This window comes from Oculina patagonica, chromosome 13, assembly GCF_052425735.1.
Source record: "Oculina patagonica isolate OP01 chromosome 13, crgOcupat, whole genome shotgun sequence".
In the NCBI taxonomy this organism is placed as follows: domain Eukaryota; kingdom Metazoa; phylum Cnidaria; class Anthozoa; order Scleractinia; family Oculinidae; genus Oculina; species Oculina patagonica.
In genome coordinates this window covers 15,997,188-16,020,034 of record NC_135770.1, presented here as the reverse complement: position 1 = coordinate 16,020,034, position 22,847 = coordinate 15,997,188, and the positions used below count along the sequence as shown (strand labels likewise).

Here is a 22,847-nt window from a genome sequence, read left to right as displayed (position 1 = left end):
AAGCCATAAACACATACTCCGAAATTGGAATAAGGAAAAAAGACGACGAATTTATGCCTTTGAAATTACGTTCCGCTTCTGCATTTAATATCAGCTTAACAAAATAGTCGTGAACTTAATATTTCACTCCTTGGCTGCTTTAAAACGGTACATGACAGGAATGAAAACGTCTGCTTATGTCGGTAATATAACAATTTTTATTAACCTGAAAATATGGTTTTGTGTAAGCGTTAAATATACTTGTCGCCAGTTTGTTATTCACTGCTTTATAAGCCGTTTTGTAGTATCGAAGCAATCTTAGTATTTGAATTTACCTTTTTAACTTAACCTTCAAGCTCCAGAGGAAGACTTTTCTGCAAATTGCTTTTCATGCAAAATTAAAAACTACTTTCTGAAGAGGAATAGCGTGTTGGATAAAGTGAATACATAAAGATGTGCTGAAAATTTGAATTATTCAGACACTGAAATGTTTCCCCCTGAACATGTGTCAAATGTAAACCTTTTTTTGATGTTGTTCACCATAAGTCTTGAATATTTCATTGGTTATTTAAAAAATGTAACTGGTTCCCTAAGCTAGAAAGTCAAGAATTCTATTTCCGTTTGGGTGTTTCTTTCTAAATAAGTCGATTTGATAACTTATATTTATCAGATGTTACCAGTTAACCTGCATTACTTCCAAAAAGCACAATTTTAGACAGATTTTTCGTATCAAATACCTGGCAAATATTTACTTGGTTTTCCTTTTCTTCTTTTTACAAACTTGTGTGAGAATCCTTGTAGGTGTTAGCTAATAGCTATAGCTATGTCACACTACGCCAAATTGCATAAAAATAACGCATGACACATTATCTGAAAATGGAAAGCAGGAAAAAAAGAAAATGAATATATGCATTTGAAATTTCCTTTTTGCTTCTGCATTTCAATATCAACTTAATAAAATAGTTTCAAACCTTACATTCTAATTCCCGGCAGTTTTATAAACGGTACATGGTACCAATGAAGATTTCTCTTTATAATCGACAATTTCGTGACTGATATAATAACAAACTTGAAAACATGATTAATTATGCTTGAAATTCACCTGCAATCTGCTGGTTAATGCGAATGAATATTCACTGCTTAACCCATAAGCCGCTTTAGCTAGGGAGTGCAATATCAGTGGACGACTAAGCTAAAAGCGGTACGAAATTTCCATTTTTAGATGATTTGAAGCATTATACGAAAAAAAAATGAGAGAATCATTTCTTTGTTAAAGGTCCAACATGTCACAAATGCATACACAAGAATTTTCTATAGAATTAGTTCAGGAGAGCAGCACCGAGTCGTTCTTATTTCCGCTATGTTTTGACTTTACTTGCACGCTGTTTGTTCATGCAGATAAACACAACCTAGCAAACCCATTAGGCTTCTTAATTTGTAATAAATTACTACATGTAAGTGCTTATTGATGTTTTAACCCAAATTTCTTTATTTTATTCGCAAAAAAACAAACAGAAATTAATGGCAAATATCAGTCGGTTAACCCTTTTTAAAAATACTTCTTTTTTCAAAAACAAATTCACCTTCAAGCGTCTCTTATCAATTCGGCACTTTTGTAAAAACACCTGTTAAACAACAATTTCCGGTATAAAAGGGGCGTGGCTTGTCAGCCAATCATCAAAACGTTAATTTATTGCATTTTGCGTCCAAAAGTTATGAAATGAAAAAAATGTCCCGTTTTATAGCAAAACGTTCCGTTTTAAGGCAGAACTGTTGGAAAATGCCACGCAATTTTACTATGATATAAAGGAGCACGAGATTTGTTCAAACAACATGTTAAGTGTTAAAGCCAGTAAAAATCATAGATGATCGTCAAAAACTCGGTCATAGAGCCCAAATATGATTTCGCCCATACTTTGTATATTGGTAGACCCAAGTTCGATACACATGCCAAGGATATTCATTTACTGTAATATTCACTTGTTTAAGAGAAAAAAGATTAAAACAATTTGCAGTATTTTCTTCAAAACATTTTCGCAAATTGACACAATTTGTGGCATTGTCAAGTCAGCCAGGCGACAGTTTGAAATGATTTCCACACAGGTTCAGTTTGATTGATGCTTCTGTAATTGAATGACAGTGAAAGCGGTCCATTATTTCTGCTCACAAATTTAATATATTTTTTTAAATAAGTGTACCTAAATCCTCTCTGAAGAGTGATCGTTGGGACATCAAACAAACTCGCCAAAAAATGCATGTGGTACGCAATGAATCTCAAAAGAAAAACCTTCTGTGGCAAGTTTAAGGATGGTTTTAGTTTTTTACCGTTTAGTTTTTTTTGGATCTTTTAAAGCAGTAAATTAGAGCATGCCCGAAGTTAGCGAAAATACACTATCCGCCATGATCCAATATGCAAATTAGGTCAACACTCGAAAGGTTGCCGCCTTCGCATTCGCAAAGAATTTGACAATACAAATCCCCCTTCGCGTTTTTGGGCGACGTAAGATAAGAAGAATGAGGCAAATATTTGTCTGAGCGAAATGTTGAGATAAACTGAATAAAAACCAGTCGAGCATTCGTAAACATTTTGAAATTCGCTTACCTCAGTGTCCTCATTCAACAATCCTTCGTGATGTTTGGCTGCGTTTTGTTCGTTGTGTGGTAAATTTTTCTATATCCTTAACGCAATTGAAGCTTAGTATTTAAATAAATCCACCACATCACATCCAGCAATACTTCCTTTTAAAGCACTGTTCAGTGCAGGCCATAAACAGATACTGTTACAGTTCGTTGTTGCCATGTTAGCAGTCTTCACGGTCCAGTGGTATCTGTCACGCAATACGAATACAAACTGTGACTGAATTATGTCAACTATTTTTCGTCTTCTTTTTTTTTTTTTTTACCAGACTCCCTCTAGTAACAACATGTTTCATCAAGTAGTTCCTTTGTTCGGCCGACAAAAAAGTCCCCTTGACTCTCTCTTAATTTGACTTATAGAAAGGATTTCCCTATATCTCTCTTTTTATTATTTTTTTGAGGGGGGGGGGGGGGGATTACGGCTCGACTGATTATGCATCCTCACATAATAATACGAGCTGTTTGGAGCGTCTGCAGCATTTCGGAAAAAACGATGCCGCAGTTATCCCAATCAACGTCACAGTCAGGCGTTACAGTAATCATTAATAGAATAAAAAGTTTTTAGAATTCGTTTTCTTTAAGTTGTACCCACAAGAAAATGAACTGGCTACATTGCAAATTGTTTTAAGTTGAGAATGGCATGTGCCTTTTTTTTAGTCAAAGATAAACCAGATTCAAGACCGAGGATCCTACCTCGTGAGGTAAGCCAAGGACCCGAGCGAAGGGTGGGGTCCATGCGTGCCCGTGACGCCAACTTTATCATGATGAGGTTTATATATTTTTAACAATATTCAAATCTCTAATGTTCACTGTTAAAATGCACGAATCCAAATTTTCGTATTTTGATTGGCAATCTTAGTCCATACGTGAAAATTTAATAATAAATAAGAGTACTTGAGTCAGTAGAAACCGTGAAAAATATTTTGGCATGGACTTACGTGCACGACAGTAAACACGATGAAAATTTCTGCAATAACCCCTTATTTTAACTTTATTTTAATTTTTTTCTTACAAAGCGCAGTATAGTTAGCCCCAGTTAAAGTTTAGGCAATTAGGCCATAAACCTATCTGAACGTAACCGTATTTGCCCGTGTAGCACTATTTTTGTCTGTTCAGTTTGCGTGACACTCAGAATCGTGTTTGTTTTATCGTCTAATTAATTTTGTTTGCGCTTTGACGGAATTTTAAATTATAGTCCCCGAGGCCATGACCTTGGTGGATAATTTCCTTAAAAAAATTTACAGATAAAATCCATGTTTTGATCTCGTGATTGTCATTTTCGTTAAGCAACGGAGGTATTGATGTTTTCGTGTTAAACCTTCAAGATTAATCAAAGACAACCGGCGACTTTTTGTCGCGCCGACATGTAGCATCTTGCATATTTCTGTCTTTTCCAAACGTTTTGCTTTTGGAAAAAAAAACTGAACTTCAGTTATTGGTAAACTAACAAGCGAATTTTGTTTCAACTTACCGAACCCTCACTGAATTCTAAAAAAAAAAACGAGTTATTTTCGACCGGAGAACCAAGAGAACCTTTTATTCTATTCGCAAGGCAGGATGCTTTTGTGCAGCAGTAGCAAGCATTTTTTGAGTGCGGTCTGTTTCGGAATTGACAAAAACGGGTTTTTATACAGTCTGAGAAGCTATCAGTTATTTATTCTCTCCTTATTTTATCGTCCCGCGTTACGCCTTGCATTCAAAGCTGCACATTTAAGGATTGGAATCGGTTATCTTTAGAAATGGTCAAGTGTGTAAGAAATGGACTATTCAAAGAACGGAGAAGATTCTCGCAAGCTTATTGCTTTGGAACTGTAACTAGTATAATCCAAGCCATAAACCGGAGCGCTTAAAGCCGAGATTAGGCAGAAAACTGGAGAAAAAGACAAAAATCGTGGAAGAAATTTTAGGGTGAGATTTTGAACGTTCTCCCCGTACAGAAAATTCATGCCACATCACTACAAAGTTTTTCCTTAGCAAATAATTAGTCATGCGGGATCAGTAAATTTTCGTGTCTCTTTTGGTATAAAGAAACGACAACAATAAAATCAACAATCTTTCTTATTTCATTTTTTTATGATACAATATTTTATAAGGGGCGGACCATTAAAAAATAACAGGAGGGGGGGATAAAACATTTTCTGTGCAGAATCTTTTTTTTTATTTGAAGGCCTACTTATCTACAGGAACTTTTTTCTGGCGCTGAAGCTTTGCATGAATATTTTTTCGCCCAAAGATACATTTTTTTTTGTAACGCATCTAAGATTCATGCAACAATTATCATTAATAAATAGCATCTCATTGTTACATTTCCGCAGATTTGTTCCTTGAATTGAGCGACACTGATTCAAGGACCGTTCATTTTTCTATAGGGGAGCTGAAGTGATTGGATAGGTAGTGCCTGTTTAATATAACCCCCCACCCCCCTTATTAGAAATGTAAACCCTGGTCTCCCTGCAAAAAAGATGAATGTATCAGACAAAATTACAATTTAAAGTGATGATAATACTGTTTGTGCTTTTGATTTACGGTTTACTGATGGGAGGCCGGCAATTGTTAGTGTGGGTAAAGTGTGTTTGCAACCAAATAGTTGGTAGTATTGAGCTGATGCTGTTTGCTTGGTATTTCTCAAACTAGGGGGGCATGATCCCCGGGAAAAGAACCTCAAAACGCTATTTTATTAGGCATTCTGATGGGTGGTTCATATATGCCATTATACAACACTTACAGGTAATAGGCTCCTTTCGATATATTAAAATTCAGCTTGATAGCGAGGCCTAGAGGACACAAACAAAAGAAATGAATAAACATACTTTTGAAACTTCTCTTGTTTGTGTCCTCTAGGCCTCGCTACCAGGCTGAATTTTAATATATCGAAAGGAGCCTATTCCATTGCACGAATTTTTTTCAGTCACAACCACGTACAGGATTTTTTTCTGACAAGTTTCGCTTGCAGGAATTTTGTGGTAAAAGTCACCCCCTTCCTATTCCTATATCTAATGATCCGTCCCTAATGTTTAATGTACCCCGATATTAGGGTAATAAGAAGTTATGTTTCCAGGTTATTTTTAAAAAGGACGTTTAGGGTGCCAAACTTTAGCAGTTTATAAGAAAGAACAAACGTCACACTCTGTGTACGTTTTTCAAAATTTTTCGGCCTTTTTCAGCGACAAATTCTCCTAACCTAGTCACGGCTATCGTGTTGCGTGACATTTAGCAATTGGACCGTGAAAACTGCCAATATTGTCATGATGTTTACAGCGAGATGTTGTTCTGCCATGCAACAGCAAACAGTGCTCTGTTAAGAAACATTGTCGGATAAGGTGGATTTCTTACAGTATCAAATTTGACTGGTGTTAAGGATATGGCAAAAATTACCGCGCAACGAACAAAACGCAGCCAAACATCACGAAGGATTGTTGAATGAGGACACTATTGTCAAATTCTTTGCGAATGCGAAGGCGGCAATCTTTCGAGTGTTGACCTAATTTGCATATTGGATCATGGCAGATAGTGTAATTTCGCTAACTTCGGGCATGCTCTAATTTACTGCTTTAAAAGATCCTAAAAAAACTAAACGGTAAAAAACTAAAACCATCCTTAAACTTGCCTCAGGAGGTTTTTCTTTTGAGATTCATTGCGTACCACATGCATTTTTTGGCGAGTTTGTTTGATGTCCCAACGATCACTCTTCAGAGAGGATTTAGGTACACTTATTAAAAAATATATATTAAATTTGTGAGCAGAGATAATGGACCGCTTTCACTGTCATTCAATTACAGAAGCATCAATCAAACGGAACCTGTGTGGAAATCATTTCAAACTGTCGCCTGGCTGACTTGACAATGCCACAAATTGTGTCAATTTGCGAAAATGTTTTGAAGAAAATACTGCAAATTGTTTTAATCTTTTTTCTCTTAAACAAGTGAATATTACAGTAAATGAATATCCTTGGCATATGTATCGGACTTGGGTCTACCAATATACAAAGTATGGGCGAAATCATATTTGGGCTCTATGACCGCCATTTCTTTGATTCTTACTGGCTTTAACACTTAAGAGTTACCAGAGACCTCCAAGAGGCGCCTTTTTTTTGCAAAGTATGTTTTTCACACAAAAGGTGCTCTGGCGACTTGGATAAATAAAATTAACTTAAAATTTGCCTCGAGTTATTGCATTTGTAACTTTCTGTTTGCTGACAAACTCCGATTAAAGCGAATAAGCGGAATTTTATCTTATACGGCTACAGCCGGTGTGTTTACAGCTTTTGCTCGTTGCAACAGTAAATTTTTAAAAAAGGTGACTTAAAATCGTATAATCATTATTATTTATACAAGTGATGAATTAACAATGTCTCACCGAGGTTCTGGTGCAATGCTTTTCTTTAGACTAGGGTTGGACATGATCCGCCATAATGATCCGCATATGGATTCATAGCACTGCTTTGTTTCTATTGAAACCTTCATTCCGGGGAGTGTTAACGACGGTTTTAAATCCAGGTTACACGAGAAAATATGTAGAACGGTATGTTACAAGAGTTAAATTGGAACTCACCTGTTTGAAAGCAAATCCAAAACCCGAACATGTTACCGTCACAAAATGTTGCGTTAAAAATCGTACGTTACACGATATTTTCAATATTGCTTTTTAAAGCCAATTTATGAAGTGTAAAGGAACACAACACAAGATGGCGGATGTACAGAACACGTTTTATTACTATGAGCATGCGCCCAATGTAGACCGCTGACCTAAGCTTACAACAAATGCTACATCCCCCTTTTTTTACGAACGTTACAAAGGGATAACAAAAACAAAACGAGACTTAGTGACTGAACTGTGACTAAGCAAAATGGTCCTTAACTTGTAAACTCAACAAACAAAGTTAATATAAGTATACTAAGAGTTCACACTGTCTCTAGTACTTAACATAGTCTTTAAATCTCTCAGGCTCACGGATTGTCCTACCAGATCGAGTGGTAGTAGTCGTTGGCGTTACAACCGGTTGCGTTTCAGGATGCTCAGGGGTAGCTGCAACAGAAGTTGACTCTGATCCTGTTTCGGTTAGGTCATCATCAGTTGTGACATCTTGTGTTTGTGACTCTCCAGTCTTTAACAGATGCCGACGATTTCTTCGGTACTCTCCATTCTCTGTTTTCACCTTATAGGATCTAGGTGAAGGAAGAACTTGTGTGACTCTGGCCGGGTTCCACTTTCTGCCTTCCTTTACTCTCACAACCTCACCTTCCTTCAGAGGTGGCAATTCCTTAGCTGTCTTGTCATGGTGCATTTTCTGCTTTCTTTGCCTTTCCTTAAGTTTTGGGAGCACTCCTTCAGGGTCATACAGTTGGGGTTTCAACATATCCTCAGTTACAGGGATGGGGGTTCTCAGACGTCTACCCATAAGCATCTGAGCTGGCGACAAATTTACACCTTCTAAAGGCGTATTTCTGTATGAAAGAAGGGCTTTGTATGGGTCATCAGCCTTCTCAAGCATAGCTTTGAGGGTTTGGACCGTTTTCTCTGACTGACCATTAGACTGTGGGTAGCCAGGACTAGATGTGACATGCTGAAAACAGCAATCTTGTGAAAACTGCTTAAACTCCTCAGAACTGTAACACGGACCGTTGTCAGACATGACGACTGATGGGACACCATACCTTGCAAATTGAGACTTTAAGGCTGTAATGACTGAAGTGCTGGTCATAGAGTTAAGCAAGGTCAGTTCTGGCCACTTGGAGTAATAATCAATGGTTACAAGGTAGTTCCTACCGTTTTTGTACAGAAGGTCTGTGCCAACCTTAGCCCAAGGCAGTGGCCAGAACAATACATCACGTGCTTTCATTAGTGTTTTGCCAATACCCAAGTGTCCATCGTGTAATTTCTCTAGCATCTCTCTCCTTAGACGTTTGGGTGTGAAGATCTTCTGGCCCTTCAATACCAACCCATGGTATACAGTGAGCTCATCCCTGTAATTCCAGAACTCCTGCAGCTTTGCTGGCACCTGACCTCTCGACTCTGGCCAACCGGACAAAATTACTTCTTGCAGCTCAGGAAGGATTTCATCTTTTTTAGTTTCTTCCACGAACCTGACCAACTGTGGGTCTGAGATCATGTGTTCCACTAAGTTTACATCTAACTGTTCAGCATTCGTCAGCTGTTCCTCCAGATGAGCTCTGGACAGGGCATCTGCTAAATGTAGACTTACACCACGCTTGTAGACCAGGTTAGTTTCTGGGTAGCGTTGGAGTTGAACGAGCATCATTTGCAGGCGCAATGGTGATGCATGTAAGGGCTTTTTGATGATTGACTCTAAAGGCTTGTGATCCGATTCAATGGTGACCGTATGACCCACGATATACTCTTGGAATTTCGCACACCCGAATACCACAGCCAAGAGTTCTTTTTCAATTTGGGCGTACTTCTGTTGGGTGGGCGTGAGTGCCTTTGAAGCGTACGCTATGGGTTGCCCTTCTTGAATCAGTGCTGCACCCAGACCTGTTGAGCTGGCATCCACTTGGAGGGTTAACTCTTTCTTAGCATCGTAGTACCCCAACACAGGCGAGAGAGCAAGAGCTTCCTTGACTTTCTTGAAACTGGCCTCGTGCTGCTCTTCCCAGTGCCACTCTACATCCTGATGTAACAGCTGTCTTAGGGGTGCAGTAAGGTCTGACATGTTTGGAATAAACTTGCTGACATAGTTAACCATGCCCAACAGTCTCTGAACACCAGCCTTGTCAGCTGGCCTTGGCATCTCGACCACTGCTCTTACTTTCTCTGGATCAGTCTTCAACCCATCCTTTGTGAAAACGTGCCCGTGAAACTTCACCTCTTCCTGCTCGATATGACACTTGGACTTCTTTAATCGCAGATTGTTGTCTCGGGCACGCTGCAAAACAGCTCTCAGATGGGTATCATGTTCTTCCTTGCTGCTTCCATGCGAAATTATGTCATCCATGATAACTTTGACTCCTGTGAGCCCTTCGAACACTTGCTCCATTCTGCATTGGTACACTTCTGGGGCAGACTTGATACCCATTGGCATCCTCAGGTAACGATACCTCCCGAAAGGTGTATTAAATGTCAAAAGTTTGCTACTCTCCTCATCCAACTGAATTTGGTAGAAAGCCTTTTCAGCATCCAAGGTTGAAAACAATGTAGCTCCTGCGCAACTGGCTATGATGTCTTCCACTAAAGGAAGTGGGTAATGTTCCCTCTTAATGGCTTTGTTAAGATCCCTTGGATCAAGGCACACCCGAATGGACCCATCTGGTTTATCAACACACACAAGACTGCTAACCCAATCTGCTGGTTCATTTAAGGGCACTTTCTCAATTATGCCAACACTTTCCATGCGGTCTAGCTCTTTTTTCAACGGGTCCCGTTTTGAGTGAGGAACTCTTCTGGGTGGGTGGATGACAGGTGGGACAGAGGGGTCAATGCTGATGTGATATTTCCCGGGTAGGCATCCCAGCCCTTGGAATACCTCTGGAAATTCATCCAGGATACTTCTGCTACTGATAGTGTTTATGCGTTGTATTAGACCCATCTGTTCACAAGAAGCCCGACCTAGGAGGGGAGTATAACTGCCATCTACTACTTGAAATAAGACTTGATGTTTCTGCCCCCGCACACAACATGTCAACTCACATTTTCAACTGGTTTTATAGAGGTCTTCGAATAACTTTCTAGTCTTGCAGAGGATGGTAGCAAAGGCATAGTTGTGATCTTGTCATACACAGTTTTTGGCAAAACATTACACTGGGCACCAGTGTCTAGCTTAAACACCTCTTTAACATTGCCAAAATCTACTGTTTCAACCCAGTCTTGGTCCCCCGAGTTGACTGAACCAATAAACATAGTCTCAGAGTCAGAGTCAAAATCATAAACTGTGTTTACCTGCTGTTTTTGTCCTCCTGGGCTTTGGCACATCCTTGCAAAATGATTCATCTTCGTACACTTGTGGCATTGTTTACCAGCTGCAGGGCATAAACCTCTCCCAAGCCCATGCAAAATACCACAGTTCCTGCACGCCATACCACCTTGATGCTTACGACCTGAACCGTCTACTGAATCCACTTTCTCGACTTTGCTGCTCTCGTCCTTTAAAGTCTTCATGTGTTGTTTACTTGTTTCGGAGATACGGGCGGCTTGTAATGTTTTTTCGAGATTCTGATCTCTTTCCATAAGTCTCTCCTTTGCACTCGGGTCCTTGAGGCCCAGAACTAACATAGACGTTACCCAGGATTCTTCTTTGTCGCCGAGATCACAATTCTTGGCAAGTGTTTTCAAAGCGCTGCAAAATTCGTCGACTGTCTCGCCGTCTTGCTGTTTGCGTTCGACAAACAAATGGCGATTAAAGTGGATTGATGTCAATGGCGCACAATAAGCCTTGAATTTCTCCTCCACTACCGCTATTTTGTTAAGATCACCTTCGTTTTCCCAAACGAAATTTGAATAAACCTCCACACATTCCTTTCCAAGCACATGGAGCAACGTGGCGACTTGAATTTTTTCATCCTTCTTATCGAGACCACTTGCCACTTTGTACAACTCCCAGGACATCTTCCAACGCCGCCATGCCTCGGCTTTATTCGTCGCCGCACTCAGTATGAGAGCTTCAGGCGGTTTTAGGTGCTCCATCCCGCTTCTGACACCATGAAGTGTAAAGGAACACAACACAAGATGGCGGATGTACAGAACACGTTTTATTACTATGAGCATGTGCCCAATGTAGACCGCTGACCTAAGCTTACAACAAATGCTACAATTTATACCAAAATATAAATTATAGTTAATGTCTAACCATACACCCCAGTAGAGAGAATAAATAAGGTCACTTCCAGTCATGGATCACTTCCCACATAGGAGCTACTCATGTCGGGTGATCCCGCTCAGCCAATCGGCATCTACCACGCACGTGAAATCTCGCACTGTATAATCACATGCTCAGCCCGCAACAATGATGTTTCGAGAAATCTTTGTTACCTGTAACGTTACCTTTACTTAAAAACTGAAATTACTCTGCGTCACTGCTTAGTATTACATATGTCACATATGAACCTAATTGCATGATGTTGCTCGCTCGAGTGTCGTTGAATTCAAACATTCAATTGACACTAGTTCTACTCCATTTTGTAACTCCGAATATTTTCTTTGCCAAATAAATTGACTTGTAGGATGAACGGGAGGCGTGCATGCACAATGCTTTTTGGACAACGCATGGCTCATTATAACGTAAAATTAAAACACTACTGTACATGAAAAAGGAACTTTGGAGAAACTGCCCTAATACAGAAACACGTTCTTCCAACCAGTAAGGTGTTGTAGTTTGAACTTGAGGACCCCTCATGTGTTTGATGTTAACTGTGGGGTCCCCTCAGGGGAGCCCCTGACTTTCTGGTGGGCTGCCCCACTTCTCTCGAACATGTGGACTTTTCATTAAGAAATAAAAACGTTACTCTGGTTAAAAATTTTTGTAGTAAAATGTTCGTAAAATATCCACAATGTCCCAACAGTCAAAGGAAATGCAACATGTGACCGCGGCACTCAGGGCGAATGGCTACCCTAAGCGCTTTGTGATTGATGTAAGCAAACCGAAACGACCTTCTCAACAAACGCCTGCAACTGCACCGGATGACAAAAAAGGTTTCTGCATTCTGCCGTACATCAAGGGTACTACGGAACCAATCAAGCGAATTTTAAGCAATTATAATATCAAAGTCGCTTTAAAACCACACCAAACCATCGGCAATTTGTTTCCAAAACCGAAAGATCCATTGCCAAAAGATCAGACTCGTGGCGCAATTTATTCAATTCCCTGCCAAGTTTGTGACAAAAGCTACATCGGAGAAACGAAACGAAAATTTTCCACCCGACTCAAAGAGCATCAAAAAGCAGTTGAAAACAAACACTCACACAAGTCAGCTTTAGCGGAACATTGTTTTCATTCTGGCCACACCATCTCGTGGGAATCGTCAAAGATCTTACGTACAAGCACAAATTGGCGCAAAAGACGTATTCTGGAGGCTTGGGAAATTAACACTTGCAATAATCCGCTAAACCGCGATGACGGCATGCATTTACCGCACGAATTTCTAAATTTAGCCTTTAGGGACAAACATTAGCTCTCGATTTGCATATTATATAAGAACGTGCTTTTTGTATTCACTTATCACTTTCCCCTGATGAAGGCTTTAGTTTAAGCCGAAACGTTGGGACATTGTGGATATTTTACGAACATTTTACTACAAAAATTTTTAACCAGAGTAACGTTTTTATTTCTTAATGAATCAACCACCTGGTTACAGGTCCATTTTTAAAATGTGGACTTTTGTCGGACATAGTAGTCGTTGTACTGTTTATATAGTGTTTATCGTTGAGTTCTGTTGAGTTAGAGCTGTCTTACAACATAAGGAAAAAGGGGACACCGCTGACACAGCTGGGTAATGGTAAAGTGAGTACACAAAATATATTTTACAGAGGACAGAATCATAAAGGCTCTATACAAGTTATTGGCACTGATATGATTTCAGAAAACATTTACAAAAAACAGGTCGGATCTAGCGTGATAAGGAATTTATTTCGTTCTACTCCAGTCTGCAACTCCTAATTTTTCTTTGCCAAATAATTTGAATGGTAGGATGGGTGGGATGCAAGTTGACGTTAAGTAAATAATGCCATAATTATAATTTTTTTTCCAGACAAGGGAATGTTTTTTTTACAACCATAAACGGAAAAGATTATGGGTTTTAAATTTCCCGCGCGGCGCCATTTTGGAATTTATGACGTCAGTGCGTTGCGCAATTGTTTCACACTAAAGAACCTCTGTTTTCTAATAATAGCAGCAACGCACTAACGTCAGAAAATCCAAAATGGCGGCGCACGGGACATTTAAAAGCACAAAAATTGACAATCAAAGGTGCAGTATTCGAATGAAAAAACAAGTCCGCGACATTTAACAACCAAAACGGTTTTAGACTGTGGAAACTTATTATTTTGGCCAGAACTGTTTTACAGCCGAGGTCCCCTTTAAAAGAGGGTGAATTTTGTGTAAATGTTGATTTCAGATTTGCGGAGATTTGGCTTTGAAAGCTACAACACATTTCCCCCATCCCGACACATTTCTTCGGAAATACTGGAGCTAATCCGTAAAAGGATTTATGTTAAAATGAAGCGCTAATAATTCAGAATATTTAACAATTATTTCCCGAGACGAAGTCGAGGGAAATATTCGTCGAGATTCACTGAGCCTGAGGCGAATAATTGTTTTAATATAATTTTCAAAGGTGAATATCAAGAACTACAAAATAAAGAACTAAAACAAGGGAACAGCAAACACAAGTGCTCGCTTGCTTACGAAGTGAACGAATTGTAATTTCTGAAGCATGGATAACTACCGGATAACTACGATACCTACAGGTTGTTAAATGTTAGGTTCTTACTCGCGGGTTTTTACTGTAATGCAATAAATTCCTTCTTACCAACTGTTTAAACGCTCGTTTCTTGGCTCATCCTGACGTAAAACAAAGAACGACTAAGACAACAAATAACCTTTAAACAATAAAAAGCAGGAAAACAATAGCTCCAATAGCACCCCCATTTTTAACCGTCATCCGTCAAAGCAAACCACCCACTGAGACCTGGCTGTAAATATGGACCGTCAGTTTACTCCGATGGCTTCTCTTTGTCAATAAAATCAGAGCGCAGTAAGTACCCAATCATTGTTGTCATTGTTATAGTTATTACACCTTACTCAATAACGGAAGCGAAACAAGTTTCTTTCATTTTATTATCCTTTTGTTTTTTTTTTACATAACGTAGACAACTAGTAAATATGATACATTTGTTTTGTAACTTTTGCCTTAACGAAACTACCCGGAAACTAATAAGGAGCAATAACAAATATCTTGTTTTAACGATTTCGGTTTTTTAAGATAGATTTTATCCAAAATGGACAACTAAGCTTATTAATTATTTGTTCGTTTTTTTCCCAAAACGAACAGATATCTTGAAAACGATGTCTAGATATTTCCCAATACACCCCTAATACACTTCAAGTAATCACCAAGCCCAAGGAAGTAAATACAAAACGAGAATATGTAGAATTTATTAATTATATCACGTACATGCACGATTCAATGTTTTCAGGTAAAGTGCAAGTATTTTAAATATTAAAAAAAGTGATTTATCTTAGAAAAAGGCAACAAACACGCATGAAGTTAGCATTTAGGCGCTAACATTTTTCATCCTGCATTTCTTTGACCAAATGTTTTCTATTCTAGTAATCAAATATTATCTTGAAAAATGACATTACGAGATCGCGTGCCTATAAACTGTACCACTGGAATGTCAAGTTCATTAGTGAACTTGATCCTAAACATGCAAGTGCAATAAGGATCCCAGCGCCTATACATGCGCATGTCTATAACAATAGTCAGTTATATTTACATAAGTGGCTTCATTTGACGTGTTCACTTCTTCCTTTGCTGCCGGATACACCAAACTTTGTTCGTTCATATGACATCCCTTACCCAGAATGCTGCGATCTAAGAAAAGTGCTTTGTTATTTTAAAGCTCTAAGCCAGGAAATGGGGGGGGGGGGGGAAGGGGGAGAAACTCGGCACTTTTCTTTGAAGACATAGCAGTGCCTGGAAACGGTGAGGGTCTATGTCAATCAAGCCGCTGCGAAGAAAGACGTTACCCAGAGTTTTGTTTTCTCAGAAAGATTTAAATATCAATGACTGTATGCGTGTGAAATGCAAATAGTGGCGGTGTTTGCGTTTGATGTTTTACGCCGCCGAGATGTTTTTTGCATTTTCAGCTAGATTTATCACCTGATGTTTCACGTCACTGAGAATGTTTTGAAGGCGTAGGACAACAAGCGAAAAATTTGTCATGGTTGACATTTAACAACCCAAAAATTGTAAATCATTTTAGAATCAGTGGAGTTATTTGTAATTAGTATAATTCGCAAGCCTTACTTTTGCCAGACTGGTCACCGTTATCACTGTTTGTTGTTTTGATGTCCGGCAAACTTCAAAGAAACAATCAAAATGCAAATTAGCTATTGTGTTCTGTGCACAGTCAAGACCAAAACATGCGAACTAAACAATGAACTTTGTCAAGCTATTCACTACGCCCTTAGCAACCATTCGATGGCTATTGTGCATTCTCGGTTGCCCGGCACCGCTATGTCCCCTTTTTTAGTTGTGTAACAAAGGAAGTTTCTTCCTCCCCCCCCCCCCTGCTCTAAGTCAAGGCGGTAAATAAAGTATTTTTTCGTTAAAGAAGCCTTGAAATGTTACTCTACAAAATCTGTTTTGCCAATGTTTTGCAAGTGCACGTATTTGGTACACTATCGCTGAAATCTTGGAATGAAATAGACCATATTCGTATTCTCGGTATTGGACTGGAACTAGCTTGCAATGGAGGCTCATGCGGGGGAATATCATTAAAAACAGCTTTATGTCATTTGCATTTGAAAAGATAACCCGCATTAGCCTCCATTGCAAGCTGGTTCCAGTCCAATACCGAGAATACGAATGAGGCCAATTTGTTAAATTGACAAGTTTAGTTATAGCGACAATATACTCTAAAAATCAATCGTTTGAAATGAAATGAGGTGGTACCAGGGTTGGACAGGCGATGGAAGGCAAATATTATTTTGAAAGAAAGTTATGGGATAATTTGGGTCTTTAATCTGTATGATGACTTATTCGCTATTGATTGGGAAAGGAACTTTGGCCTTCTCCGGACAATCCGGAAAAAAAAATGGTAAAAGTTCCATCCCCAACGTCAAGGGTAAGCAGTAGAGTTCATTAAGTTGTTCAATTTGGTAGAAGTACGCCATATTCGTAAGGATTTGATAAGTCTACTTGCGACGTAGCATCCGCGCGATGCATTTTGAACAGATGCAGTCTAAACAAACAGTGGCAACGTAAACACAAGCAAAAGGGTGGGTAAGAACTAACGAACAAAAAATGAGAAAACAGAAATACAAAGGAAAAAACAAGCAAAATAACGAAAACAATAACAAACAAACCAACAGCCTTGTAACAAAGGTTCTCAAACAAATGATTGTGAAGCTCGTTTGTACTTTTCGATTACATGAACCTGATGGAAGAATCGTTAACCCATGAAAAGGATAAACCATGAACGATGCTACCCAAAGGTTTACTGGGAGATCGGAAAAAGGAATCGTCGTCTGTGGCAGAATGAACATTATACTTAGACAGTTGCAGAAATCATGCTCATCATGCTCTCAAGAGAGAAAATATATAATATCAATAAACGAAATATTACTAAGCTGGCTAGTGCTGACTACCGAGAACCCCATTCGGTCTTTACTTTCATGGTTTATGCTTTTCACAGGATCAACTTTTCGCGTGTCGTCAGGTGTAGTTTAAATTCTTTTTGTGCTCTTCATACTCACAGGGATTTCTGAAGGCCACCCTCCATTAAATGTTGCACCACGATAACAGCTGCTGGAAGCATAGTTATCCCTGTCTGCGTCCCTTCGTCGCACTTTGTTATGCTGTATTTAGCGACTTTATAATTTCGTTGCATCAACTGCGTTCTGTTATCATCACCAAGTGTACCTTTTCTACAAGTAAGAGTGACGCTCATTGCTCCGCCATCTTTCGCACAAGCCGAAATGGAGGGCTTTCCGATTGCTCCCGTTTGTAGCTGAGTTTTTAGGACGTTCTTACCAACCATTCCACGAATTTCTCCTTGCAAGTCATTAAGAGGGAGAAGTAAAGCCAAGCAGCAAGAAAACGACCAATGTGGATTTCTGTGCCATTCCTTGATGTACTGATACACGAACGCTAAGTATTGAACTTTAAAAGAAAATAAAAAAAGATAAATAGAATTAGACAGACTTGCTACAAGTTAACGTATGCTAAGGCAAGTTACCAGCCCATGCCGCCCTAGAGCAAGGCAAGAAAGCTTTGTTTATAATCTGCAAGCATTTCAGTCAAGCTAAACTCAATTTAAAAGTTTTCTCTTTTTGAACTCAAGGGAAATAGTTAGAATTTAACGTAGAAAAAGAGAACAAGGCAGATTAGCGACGGAAGCTGTTCCAAACGTCTTCTCGAAAGAGGTGCTTTTATGGAAATATCGCACACACTTTCGACCTAGGCCTTGAAGAAAGAGAACTACAACTTTGGTGTAGAAAAAGTAGCGAAGGGACGTCTTGGAGTAACAATAAGAAATCCAGTCATTAATTAACTTCAAACGTTGCTGAACTAACACGATGACGTTCTGTTCACGATACAAAATAACCACTTTTCTCCAGACACACTCACCGCTCTCAGTCAGTTTTTTAATTTTAAAGCCGATTCAGCGGTTAATAGGTTTCTTCCAGCAACAGGACTATCACGAATAGTTTTAAAAAAAGTATCCTTGGGCCCGAGAACTATGATTGGTCTTTGTGGTTGCTTCGGAGTTTTTTTCTTCCAAGCAACGTTTTGTTCGCTGCAAAAGCTTCTCATATCAAAGACACTGCAAGCTGATGTTTTCTTGAGCAACAGAGCTGTCCTTGTGCCCTTGTTCGCCAACAACCGTGTATTGTAATGGCTTGTTCACACTGCACGAATTCGTGCACCTAATTCCTAATGATGTTCACGCAATTTCGCGAAAAATCCTTTATTAATCAAATTAAATCATTTTAAGAAAATTGATTAAAGTAACTAATCTCTTAACGATTTATCTTACCAACAAGTAGACCAATCACCAAAGTGTTCGCTCCTAGTATCAATATCTTTTATTTTTTATTTTCATTGTGGCTTACCTGTAAACTAGCTGGTGCGTTCCCCGTTTTGCTCCATTCTGCGGGCGCATCGACCATGCTAGTGTATGACCACATTACATTGTATTGTTTGTTTGTTTGTTTGTATTGTTTGTATTGTATTGTATCTTCAGTATTACTGCGTCTGTGTATCGGTCGATCGAGTCTGGTATATTCTCTGCTGGAATTCTACTCACAGCTCCAATACCCAAGTTGACAACAGTAACGGCAAGTGACGTCGACATCAACCTGTTCTCGAACGCGTCTTGTATCGGTTTGACCCAACAGAAAAGCATCCCATACATACCAGCGACGACCCATGCCAAGCCAATGTATGACCGACTCTCTTGTCCCACAAGGATGAGACCAGATGTAAGAATAACCTTACGAGACATTTCAACTAGTTCCCAATACCACGAACGAGTTTTGTAGTTTTCAAAAAGAAATCGCAATCCTGTGATCATTTCTGTGCTTGTGTCTGTTGTGGATAACACTAATCTGCGTTTCCTCCAAACAGCGATAAGTGAAGAGGCTGGTAATACAAGGATATAAGCAGTTGAAAAGTATGCCACGATAAGCATATGGTTGTACTTTGATCCTTGGCATTGTATGCTGTAATCTGATTTGAGGTACTTGTTACACGACTCTTCTTCTTCATCTTTACAGAGTTTCCTGCAAGCGAATGGTAGGAGACTGCCTGTCTTAGAACACGTGCTCAGGTAAGTAACATACATGAAGAAGAACAAATTCCTGTAGATAAGCTCTTTTGTCTGTGAAATTTTATTTGATTTTTCCTCGTCATCCAGGCTTTCGTTTCTTAAGATGATCAACCTGCGCACCCTATAAGCGACCCCAGAAGCGCCAATGACAGCAATATTCATTGACATAATCATACACAAGTCTCCAAAGGCATCCACGTGTAATCCTGAAAATAGGCAGTGAACGGGTGCTATTTGAAGTAAATTCATCTGGAGTATTCCTGAATATTTGGCAATGACTTCCAAGGAACCCGGCCATTTTATGTAAGAGAACGCTCCTAATAAGCCATTAGTAACCTGATAAAAGCCGATTACGATCTTCAGTTTGGAGAAAAGCATGTCAATTACAGAGCGCCCTCGGTACTTTTCAATGTTCTTTTTGGTCTTCCACACCAAAATTGCAACGATGATCAATAAAATTGCGACGATGATTGACAATTGTCCCACAATCCACTTCTTTGGTGGACATCGTGTGCATGTCTGCTGCTGCTTGTAGTATCCTGAACTGCAAACTCCGCAGAGTGGACCTTCGTACCCATTCCACACATGGTGAATCTAAACCACCCACACAAGACTCTTCTACTTGACACCTGTAAGGAGTTGGAATCGGATAAGGAAATTGCACAGAGAATTTATCCAACGCTGGCGAGGATGTTAAGAGATTTTTAATAAAATTTATGTATCGCTGTTTGTATGTCTCGTTACGCCATTGCCACCAGTGGCCAGCTTTTAAAGAGGCATAATCATCTTGACATAACAGTCCACCTTGTCCACATTTGTGACATTCGGCAAACAGATGAGTTCGATAGAATCCTTTCAAACACTGACAAGCACGGTATCCAGCAAAAAAGTCAGTTTCTGTTCCTGTTGACGGTTAATAATAGTTTCAGTCTTAGTGAGGTTTTTGCTCCAAACGCTTACTCTTTTTCCATGCCATATAAAAAGTAGTTAGTATCCTCAGTGTTAGCTCATTGAAATTATTTGCAATTCGTCCGAGAAAAAAAATCTAAGAGTTCGAACTGTCAAAAATTTAAACATTTTTTTTTCTTTCAAAATAATTTCTTCGTAACAGGAAGATAAAAGGTGAAATTTATCAATAATTTATTTCAAATGACTTGGTCACCTTTTACCTTTTCTGACATTTAAACACAAGCATCATGTAGCATTTTCTCCCATTTTGTTCCGAGAAATTATAGAATGGATTTTTTTTTAAATCTGGCGACGTCTTTTCTCTTGGGGTGATATATCCCACATTCCACACCGTAATATTTTCCTAAACTTATTCACTCTGTCCTTGGTCTTGAACGTACTAGACACGAACTCGGGCAAAGCTGTTCTCGACACGGAACTTACGCCAGCAAATAACGTATATACACTCGCTACATTTTACCATGGGGGCAAGCCTTGCAGTCCAGGACTGATTTTCCTGGTGTTTGGTCATATGGAACGTAAGAACCATTCGGGCATTTCTTACAGCTTTGGGCCACGTAGCCAAGAGTGTCAGAATAGAAACCACCTGAGAAAACAAAAGTAAAATTTTATTATTTATTTTCGCAGAGCTAATATTGAAAGAGGTTTTTTGTGACATCCAAGGGAAAAAGTCATGGTCAATGGAGGCCAGGAGGGGCAGGGGAGGGGAGTGGAGGGAAAGCAGCTTTTTTTAGATCCTGGACGAGCCTATAAATTATAGCAGGTTGACGTTCAAAGAAAACAATTACCCAACAGTTATGTCTTTTGGAAACAATACATATTGTTCAAACATTTTTCGCCGGAAAATCCTTAGCCCTTGTCCTCGACTTTTCCAGGGCCCAACGCTTGCGCGCGGACCTACAAAGCGATGACGTAGCGACAGGTTGATTGAATTGGCAATTGGCAGCATTTCGTCACTGTGCCCAGGCACTGCTGTGAGGACAAAAGAACATGCCGGCTTGCTTTCCCCCACCTGGGTCGTACTAAGTGTTACCCGCTGAAGAAAAAGCCGACGCTAACAATAGTTACCAAGAACTTGATTATTATAAATATCGCAAAAACTATTTCGGCTACGTACTTTACCAATACTTTCTCGTTGGTTTATTGAGTGTTTTCTTCGAAATGTTCTGAATACTATCAAATTTCTCCAGTTTCCATTCTAAGGTTACCACTCAGAAGAAAATTCCTGCGTAATAATTACTTAACGAGTTTTCTGGTGAGATTCCTTAAAGCCTGCTGACTCAGCAAAGGTCATCCCTAATAAAGGAATATTGGTTTTCAATGCTTCAAAAACGGCAGAAAAAGAAATAAAGCACTGCTTAAGTTGCCTGGAGAGCATTTTAAGCATCCTTGTTTTCCTTTCGAGGAACACTTAACAAATGTTCCCAGTGGACACGGTAAAAATGCTTTATATTTCGAGTTATTATGAGGCACTTGTCTGAATCCTGAGGCCAACAGTGCATCGATGTACAATTCGTCTAACGCGGAAGGTTTTGAAGCCACTTTGATAGCTTCTTTGTATGAATTGTGAGGATTCCTAGGTGATAAAATTAACAAAAAGTTAACAAGGCATATTGCAAAGCATTCATAAAAATCAATTACAGGCCAATAAAAGTTCTTTCCGCGGTTTTGAAATTTTGAAAAGTGAATCGGAGTTTTCTTTTTATCACAAGGTGTTCGCCTTCGAAAGAAAAGCTAAAGAAAGCTAAACTAAAGGTATAACAAGTTGAAGAATAATTTGTTGATGTGTTAAATAAATACGCATCAATACCAGAAAGTAGGAGATCGTTTAAGGCAGCCGATATCAAAGGTATCACAAGGACTGATTCAAGTTCCTTCAATGCTTAATATCTACATGAACGATCATTTAAACAATAAAAACTCGGTCTACTCACGGCAACGACACGCATTTTTTAACGTCTTTTATGCTGACAAAGATTTGCCGAAAGTTAAAGAACTGACCAACGTAACCCCTTTCAGGTTCAACAAGAGGTATGAAACAAACGGCATGAAACAAGACTACTAAAAATTCCATGTTTGCAAAATACGTCTCAGATGTACAATATCCGAGATGAGCCATTTTTATGACGTCTCTCAGGAGATCCTGATTTTACTAAATTGAGCAGGAGGTCTGAACAGGGAAGTGGAAGCTGCATGATCTCTCAAGGTTCTTTTATTTATCAAGTATCCAGAATATTTTTATGCGAAAGTTGTGCGAATAACTCCAATATATCCCTTCTAAACTCATCAAAATCAAAGCTTTTGTTTGTTCAGTTTTTCTCGCAACTTGAGGTCGTCACTCTCTGAGCATAGAACGTTGCCTGTAGTATTTTAACGTCTTGTATTGTTTTGATACTTCTTTGAAAAAGCTTAACAAGACAAAAAATTCATCTGAGAAAGTTAATAGAAATAATCGTAAATTAGGTTTTGATGGGACTGCGCATGTGCAGATACCTGTGTTGTTTGGGTGATGGTTCAGATAAAAGAAGTGAGTTGTCATTAAGTATTTCCACTCTCGTATTCTCGTTAATTATCCGGTTACAACAGATTCTTAATAGCATCGAAAATTTTATAGCCGAATTTATTTTTAAAACAAATTAGAGGAATGCGACCCTTTAGTTTGAAGTTATTATAAAGGATAAATTAACCCACCCGATTATGAAACATGTCTTAAGACTGGTAGTGGACTGTAAAATGTACAATGTCGATGTCAATTAATT

The 22,847-nt window shown here is 39.1% G+C and overlaps 1 pseudogene across 1 annotated transcript; it reads right to left on the bottom strand.

Annotated features, from left to right (window-relative positions):
• Positions 1–14,389: 14,389 nt before the first annotated feature.
• Positions 14,390–22,207, bottom strand: LOC144636966 (cysteine repeat modular protein A-like; annotated as a pseudogene). The gene is made up of 7 exons (XR_013567646.1): positions 22,176–22,207; positions 21,456–21,664; positions 20,549–20,674; positions 18,533–20,022; positions 18,328–18,377; positions 17,045–17,450; positions 14,390–15,158 (listed from the first exon to the last, which is right to left on the bottom strand). The product of XR_013567646.1 is annotated as a cysteine repeat modular protein A-like (transcript).
• Between the last annotated feature and the right edge of the window lie 640 nt (positions 22,208–22,847).